This window comes from Mastomys coucha, unplaced genomic scaffold (assembly GCF_008632895.1).
Source record: "Mastomys coucha isolate ucsf_1 unplaced genomic scaffold, UCSF_Mcou_1 pScaffold10, whole genome shotgun sequence".
Lineage (NCBI taxonomy): Eukaryota > Metazoa > Chordata > Mammalia > Rodentia > Muridae > Mastomys > Mastomys coucha.
Genome location: NW_022196892.1, coordinates 1,232,141 through 1,241,250, shown reverse-complemented (window position 1 = coordinate 1,241,250; position 9,110 = coordinate 1,232,141). Strand labels below are relative to the sequence as shown.

Genomic DNA, 9,110 nt, shown 5'->3' with positions numbered 1-9,110 from the left:
TTGTATAAAGGAAGGCTAGTGAGTTACTTGAGTTATTTTTCTATCTGGCCACTTTGCTGAAGTCCTTTATCACCTGGAGAAATTATCTGGTAGAATTTTGGGGGTGTCTTATGTACACTATCATGTCTTAGTCAGGGTTTCTATTCCTGCACAAACATGACCAAAAAGCAAGTTGGGGAGGAAAGGGTTTATTCAGCTTACTTCCATATTGTTGTTGATCACCAGAGGAAGTCAGGACTGGAACTCAAGCAGGTCAGGAAGCAGGAGCTGATGGAGAGGCCATGGAGAGATGTTCCTTACTGGCTTGCTTCCTCTGACTTGCTCAGCCTGCTCTCTTATAGAACCCAAGACTTCCAGCCCATGGATGGCACCACCCACAAGGGGCCCTACCCCCTTGATCACTAATTGAGAAAATGCCCCACAGCTGGATCTCATGGAGGCAATTCCCCAACTGAAGCTCCCTTCTCTGTGATAACTCCAGCCTATGTCAAGTTGTCACACAAAACCAGCCAGTACACTATCATATCATCTGCAAATAGTGATATCTCTATTTTTCTTTGCCAAATTGTATCCCCTTGATCTTTTTTGTTGTCTTATTGTTATAGCTAGTACTTTGAGTAGTATATTGAATAGATATGGGGAGAGTGAGCAGCCTTGTCTTCTCCCCAATTTTAGTGGGATTGCTTCAAGTATCTCTTTATTTAATTTGATATTAGCTGTTGGTTTGCAGTAAATTGCTTTTACTATGTTCAGGTATAGATCTTGAATTCCTGATCTCTTCAAATACTTTTAACATGAAGGGTGTTGTACTTTGTCAAATGCTTTTTCTGCATCTAAGGAGATGATCATGTGATTTTTTTTTCTTTGCGTTTGTTTATATAGTAGATTACATTAATGGGTTTTCATATATTGAACCAACCTTGCATTCCTTGGATGAGGCCTACTTGATCATGGTGAATGATGGTATTGATGTGTTCTTGGATTCAGTTTCCAAGAATTTTATTGAGTACTTTGACATTGATATTCATAAGCAAGATTGATCTGAAGTTCTCTTTGTTGGTTAGGTTCTTGTGTGGTTTAGGTGTCAGCATAATTGTGGCTTCATAGAATGAATTAGGTAGTGTTTCTTCTGTTTCTATTTTATGGAAAAGTTTGAGGAATATTGGTATTAGGTCTTCTTTGAAGGTCTGGTAGAATTCTGCACTAAATCCATCTATCCCTGTGCTTTTTTTGGTTGGGAGTTTTTAAATGACTTCTTCTATTACCTTATGGGATATGGGATATTAATGAGACTAGGAGCCCTAAAGGAGAGCCATTTCCCCCAGTAACACCTGGACCTTGTAACAAAAGACCTCGTTGCTCTCTGCTCCCTCATCAGGGACCTAGGAAGGCTGAAGCTCTATCTACCACCTGCCCAATTCTAACACATGCTCTGGCTGAAGTATGATTTCCCTTTGCTTTCCTTCCTTGTTCCATAAAAACTAATTGTAAGGTGGGAGGAGAGCTGGTGAGATGGCTCAGCGGGTAAGAGCACTGACTGCTCTTCTGAAGGTTCTGAGGTCAAATCCCAGCAACCACATACATGGTGGCTCACAATCACCCATAATGAGATCTGACGCCATCTTCTGGTGCATCTGAAGACAGCTACAGTGTACTTACTTATAATAATAAATAAATCTTTAAAAAAAACTTATTGGGGGTGTCCTTAGTATTTTACTCTTCAGTGTCCACCCACTCATGGTCAGCAATGAGGACCTCAGTACTCTGGTTTTCAGAGCCTGGATCCCTTTGGACCAACCTGTACTTCTCATCTTGTAACTGCTTTCTTTCCATCTTACTAACCCATCATGGAAAAAATATAGGTAGTTTCCCTGGCTATTCACAATGTACATTTGTCTTTAAAATGTTTACTAATATTGTTTAAAAGTATCGATGGAGGAGGGACACACACTGAGGCACGCCATAGCTGACAGAAAATGTAGTTCCAAGTTCCTGCCTATGGACCATACCCCTCCACATCAGCCACATCTGTCTTCACATTCCATTACAAACCTCTCTTCCAGGACTCCACTGCACTTCCTGATTGTTCCCACCTCACCACCACCCAAGAGGAAACTCAGAATTTGTCACTATGGGAATTGAGTACTTAAGATGAGATGAATCATGACTATAAAACACATAACCATCTTTCAATCATTTTTATGGTAATTTAATAATATATCTTATTAATCAATTTACATCAATTATATGCTCAAACATTATATGTTAAATAAATATACTGAACTATAATGTGCTAGGTTTTAAAATATCCTGGAATAAGTAAAAAACTATTCTTAAATTTTTCCTCATGTGCTATAGACTTCTCTAATGTGACTACTAGAAAATTCAAAGTTATGTGTAGTTAGCAAACTCTTTCTATTGGACAGTGACAATCTAGTACCTGGGGTCTCAGCTTCCCAAACCAGCATGTGATAGTTCACATGACATATTAGAAATGCAGTGATGTTTTAAACCCCAGAGATGAGGTATAAAGTCCCATAAAGAAGGGTATATAAACAGAGTCTCAGCTATGGTGTTTTTCCAGTCGAGCCTTTCCACTACTATTCGTGGAAATGTGCAGTTGCCCAGAACTGAATTTGGTTAAGGTGACAGTCCATGTGGAATGTTATATTCTCATAAGCTCAACCCTTCAGACTGGTTGTAGAAGAAATAGTCACTTTCAGGAAAGAATTATACTTGGCTTACTATTTAATTCAGAACAATTGAGCCCTGCCATCTCATTCTTTAGAGACCTTCCTAATTTCATACTGAGATACAATTGATTCTGATATTAAATTCTGTTTCTCATTTTTCCACATTGTTGAAAGTATGCAGTTAACTGTGATCAACAAAACTGCTTTGAATCAGTGTGGTTTCTTTGGTGTAGATGGGCATTTTAACATCACACTGGAAAGCACTGGGTTAGCAGTCAGACATGTTTCTTAGTACCATCCACCTGAACCAAAGCCAATTTAATTCAGTATGCACAACCAACTACATCCTAAAGCCTCTAAATGTTTTGACATTTTTTTAATTAAAAAAAACTGAGTGTGAGATTAATGAACTCACCCTGGATTGTTATCATCTTTACACTGATACATTCATGAAATATAACTTCAAATATTCTACAGGGGGAAGCACACAGGTACAAGTCCTGAGGGCTCAGGGGAGTTGGGATGCAGTTGTGTATCAGAGTGGGTTTCCAAGAGTGTTTTCAATCTTCTTGAGGGTCAGTTCATCATCAGGAAGGGCAAAAGTGGCACTTACCTCACTGATGAGGCATATGCAGTCTCTGAGTTACAGAAGTGACCTTTTTTTCCAGGCATTCTGAAAGAGCCTGCCTCCTTACAGTTAGTACTGGTCATGTGATCAGTTCTGGCCACTGGAATGTCAGCAACTTTGCTGTGTCATTTCCAGGTGGGTACACTTAATGATAAAAGCTAATACTCAACCTGTTTCTATTCAACCTTATGGATCATAGTAGGACACATCAACAGGAAAATGTGATACAATTATGCATGTTGTCATGCATGGCTGAAACCCAGAGTAGTTCTGCCCTGGAGGACTGCCTTGTGACTCCAAAAGACTTTCCAGATGCAAGAAACAGCATTTGATGCATTTGATGCATTAAAATTGGGGGTATTTGCTGCTCTTGTAGAACTTAAGTTGAATTAGCTGCTGTCATGGGGCTGTAATGATTTAATAAGATCGTATACATTAAAAATACATAAGCATCAACAGAGGAGGGCACGTAATAATATAGTGTAAAATTATAGTTTCTGCTTAGTACTTTGCTCATATTTACAGTTCACTTCAATAGATGGTTGCCTGTGATCTTGCTGCTATTGTTTGTGTTTAAATCTTAACTACTTGGTGTGTAGCTGTGTTCTCCAAAATGAATTATTTACTCCTGAAGAGAGGAGGGAGGTTTTTAAGACTCACAAAGTAAAAGAAACATCTCAGACAGCTCCAAACTTGTAAGGTTCTAACCACTGTAAGCAATTGCTGGGAAGAGGGAAACCTACAACTGGTGAGCAGCCTGTAACTGTCCAGGGAGCTCCAGGAACTGTCCAGGGAGCTCCAGGAACTGTCCAGGGAGCTCCAGGAACTGTCCAGGGAGCTCCAGGGACTGTCCAGGGAGCTCTAGGGACTGTCCAGGGAGCTCCAGGGACTGTCCAGGGAGCTCCAGGGACTGTCCAGGGAGCTCCAGGGACTGTCCAGGGAGCTCCCAGGGCACAGCTTTGATGAACTGTCGCCCACACAGGGGTGACTTCTCCAGTGATGAAGTTGCCTCCAGGACAGTGCTGCTTCAGGTTTTAGCTCATCATGCCAGCCTGCTTCAGCTGTCACATTTTCCAGTCAATGCCTCTTGCCATGACTTACTTAGACCAGAGAAGAAAGAGGTCCAGTATCAACATCTGTCATTAAGTGCTCCCATTTAGAAGTGACACAGCAACGTTACTCTTATCACATTGTTTTCCACTGTATGCAACGTGTTACCATGACAGAAATATCTTGATCTCTTAGTGTCGAATAAATGTCAGTCGGTGTATGGCGGTTAACCTGACTTTGTTCTGATGTAACCTGCAAGAGCCATTTGAACCTGTCCCATTTGCTTATTGTCTAGGTCACATCTCCTCCCCAACTGCCCTGGCTATGTATTCTACTCTGCTCAATCTGTTCCTGGGTTTGGCAACTTTCTTCCTTGCTTTGTGATGATGGAATGCTTCTTCTTTTATTCTTGGCAAATAGGTTAGCTGCCATGTAGACTCTAAATTATGTATGAAACACAAAGCAGAAATTCTCTGGAATCTCTGTCAGGTGCTCCAATATTGCAATTTAACCAGTTTTTACATACTGACATATAAGGTTTGGCTCTTCATCATAAGCAAAAATAAATAAAATAATAAAATAAAATATTTTTAAAGTGGTAATAATGTCCAAGACCACAAAAAATGAACTAAAAGTAGAGAAGGGAAATTATATTGTGAATATTCGTGTATTAGTTGTTAAAGATGAGAACAGGAGACAGAAACAGGTCAAGCACAGAGCAATGAGGACCTAGAAATTGAGCAATTCTAAGTCTTGTCTTTGGCAGGAAATGCAAGCAGTATTATAGCCAGACATATTGATTTATGCCCTGCTGAAGGCCAGACATGCCAGAAAATGATCTGGCCAGAGGCACTAGTGGTATACAAGAGAACCCACAATCCAGCCACGCATGGGGAGGCCAACTGTACTGACCATTCCTGACCTCGCCCGCCCCACCCCCAATGCCTCATCTAATGTTTACCATCAACCCTACTAAAAGCCCCAGAGGGTCAGTAGCCCAGTGCTATCTGGCTCTGAGGATCTACTCACAGCAGCAGTGCTTTTTGGATCCTTTGAACCTCCCATGTATGCACCCATAATAAACTCTTTTCTAAATGTTTACCCTCCTTGCAATCCATAAAATTTCTTTTTCAGATTTACAAGGCAAGAAGGACATGGAGCCACAGATTTGGTGGAAGTTTTGGGACTATAAGCTTCCAGAACCCCAATTCCTTAGTTAATCCTTCCTGATGTTGGAAAGCCTGTCATAGTCAAGTAGTCGGCCTTCTCCTCATTGTATTAATAGTTACATTATTTAATGTGCATTCATATGAGATTCATATGTCATGTGTGCACTCATATATATATATGTACATGTATATGAATGTATATGAAAGATGCTTTGTATAATTGTTACAGATACAATGCATATACATATATACATATTGTACATTTGCTAGATAGTTATTATATATGTGGTTTATTTCTGAACAGAAGAATTTGAGCAACTCCCCTAGATAGTTCCCTGGAACCAGTACCTAGGTGTGTAAGTAACACATAATTAAAGCAAAGGCATATGTAAACCTCTATGTGTCTGTGACTGTCAACAGTTACATAGAAAGATGCAGGGACATTAGAACCCCTTCACTCTGCCAGTCAGAATGTAACATTGCATGGCAACTCTGGAAAATATCATATTAGCCCTTTAAAATTAAGACTTGCTTTATTAAGCAATGCAGAAAGTCTACTGTTGGGTACCTAGCCCAAATGTGTGGGGAGCCGCAGCTGCCACCATATATATATATATATATATATATATATTGAACACCTGGTCTCCGGCCAGAGCAGAGAGCATTGTGATAATCAAGCCCTTAGTTGGAAAAGCTGAGTGCCTCCAGTTTGTGATGCAAGCTGGCATAATTTCCCGCAGCCTATTATGCTTTGCCACGTAGCTGATGCTGATTGGGACCAGGGAAATTATTTAACCCGCGAGGGCTGGGTCTAGAAAAGAGTAATAGTGATATTAAAGGAGAAGCTAGCTAAGAAAGAAGAAAAGATGAATGAATGATTCTGTAATACAAAGTTCCTGAATAAACTGCTTGGAGAAGGATTCGTGGTCACCTCCTATTTCCGCTGGTCGGTAATGTGGCAACACAAATGAATGAAACATGGAGTTCAGATAGTTTTATACCTATGTTTATTGAAGGATCAATCTCATTAGCCAAGAGATAAAAACACACTGACAGTAATTAAAAGAAAAAAAATGGTATATACAACAGTGACATATTATTAAGCATTGAAAAGAGGGAAATCCTTGTACCTGCTGCATACCATACTTAAACTCTGAAGGTATTCATAAATAAAATAAGGCCATCAAAAAAAGACAAATATATGATCCTAACTATATGCAGAATTTGCAGTAGCCAAATGTACAGAGGCAGGAAATGAACCAGTAGTTGCCAGTAGGTCAAAGTTACAGGATGGCAGTAATGGCTTCAGAGCATTGTGAATGTACTGCACACCACTGAATTGTACACTCAGAAATAGTTAAACCACAAATTTAATGTTGAGTATAAATTTGTACCACAGTGTTTATTTAAAAAATAGAAAGAAAAGCTATTGGTGCCACAAAGCAGGTGGAAACCACCAAGAAAAGTCCTGTATACAAGCTTATCACTCTTTCTACTGACAAGAGCAGGACGGCACCCATGAGGAAATGGGGGTGCTGGTGACAGCAGCCCCAGCGTGCCAGTCAAACAACTCAGTTGAAAGTGTCTGGCATCTAATTTACCTCCAATTTCCCAAGCATCCAGTGCTTTCCCACTTCACTGAGAACCTTTCATTTCCATGACTGCTCTGCCTGCAGAGTCTGGGAGATCTATGCAGCTTCGCTCCAGAGAGGAGGTACAGATGGCAACATTGCTTGTTTCCTTGTCCTCAGACCTTGCCAACCCATGTGGCTTCCTCTCCAAGACACCCATGTGTGTGACTCACACTCCTTTCTATCCTCTCCATTCATTAATTTGTCTGTCCGAGCCATATGGTGGGTGTATGTCAGTGTGGGCTCAGTTTCCTATGCTACTGCCAAAGTTAAAGGCAGCTCCAGAACCTAGGCAACTCACCTTCCACCTGTGGAGCTGACTAGGAGGCTGGATAGACATCTGAACTAGTAAAATAAAAATGGACAAACGTTAGCCTGCTCAAACCAGAAAATAACTCAGGACCTGTTGGCAGAGATAACACGTTCATTTGTATCAATCAGCATTAAAAATCATACCACAAGGCTGTTCAATGTTGGCTGAATCAGGAGAAGCTAGGAAATGTGTCTGTCAATGAGTGACCCCCTAAATGTACTGTGGAATACTGAAAGGGGTTGCTGTTAAGTGCCCATCAGAGGGCTGATTGGCTGACTGAATAAACATGGGCTGGGCAAGGTCTTGGCCTGCAGGCATAGTGACTTACTGGATCTGGTACAGCTGCTGTCCATCTGTGAACTGGCTGAACTGCTGCTGTCCTTGCTGGACCTCTGTCTGTGTGATCTGTTGGGCATTGGTAGCAAGTGCCCGGATCTGTCCCTGCACAACCTGGGTGCTTGATACAGTCTGGGCTAAGCGGATATACTGCAGCTGGCCGGCATTCAGCAGCACCGCGATCTGTTGGATCTCTCCTGTGTTGGTAATGATTGCCTGAATCACCTGCATGGTCTGTCTAGTACCACTCTGAGCCTGATGGGCCTGACCCTGAGGTTGGGCCTGTACAATCTGCACCTGCTAACCTTCTCCAACCGGCATGGTCACCGGTGTGGTCTGGCCCTGCTGGGGCTGCACAATGATGATCTGGTCAAATTGGATGGTAGACGTAGAACTGGTGGTCTGCTGGCTTTGCTGCTGTCCCTGGACCTGGACAGCAGCGGGCTGCTGCGTACTGGACGGGCTTCGCAGGAGTCATAGACTGGTGTCCTTCCTCCTGGTGCTTTGGAAGTTTCAGTTCATCTCTTGGAACAATATCAATGAAAAAGTCAAACTGATCAAATTTTGTAATTGCCATAGCAATATCATTCCTCTGAAGAGTACAATGTTTGTATCCTCTGTGTGGATCCAGGCTCAAAGAATCAACTCTCTCTATAGAGAACGGGTTCTCTATCAACATGCCACAGGTATGTAGTTACTGTGACACTGTATGAAACAGCAAGTAAATGAAACAAGCCTAAAAGTCCCTCAGCAATGAATGTATAAGGCAAATTTGACGTATACACACATGAAATATTAGGTGGTCATAAAGAATATGAAAGTGTGGCATTATAGGAAATGCATACAACCAAAAAGTATTATCTTAAGCAAAATAAACTAGGCTCAGAAAAGAAAAATACTACATGTCCATCTTACATGAATAAACTAGATTGAAATTTTTATTTCTGTATATATGCATATGTTTATGTATGTATTGATATACGTGTGTGTATTTGTGGGAGGAGAGAGGTCATGAAACTAAAAGGCGGTCATGAGCAGGGAGGAAAGGATCTTAAGGGAGGTGGGAATACAGTAACAAACACAGCAGAAGAGGGGTGCTAGGGAGATGGCTCTGTGGAAAAGTACTTGCCACTTAAGTATGAGAACCTGTGTTCAAATTCCCAAAACCAATGTAAAGGCCGATGTGGCAGTGCCAGTTGTAATCCCAGCACTCCTAAAACAAGATGGGTGTAGCCCGCGTGGTCCTCTCGCTGGGAAGAAGACACGCGGACACTCTAGGTTCCTTCTGCA

The 9,110-nt window shown here is 41.4% G+C and overlaps 1 pseudogene; it reads right to left on the bottom strand.

The window, feature by feature from the left end:
* Nucleotides 1-6,331: 6,331 nt before the first annotated feature.
* The window catches only part of LOC116073441, a 33,405-nt pseudogene continuing 30,626 nt past the window's right edge, over nucleotides 6,332-9,110 (bottom strand).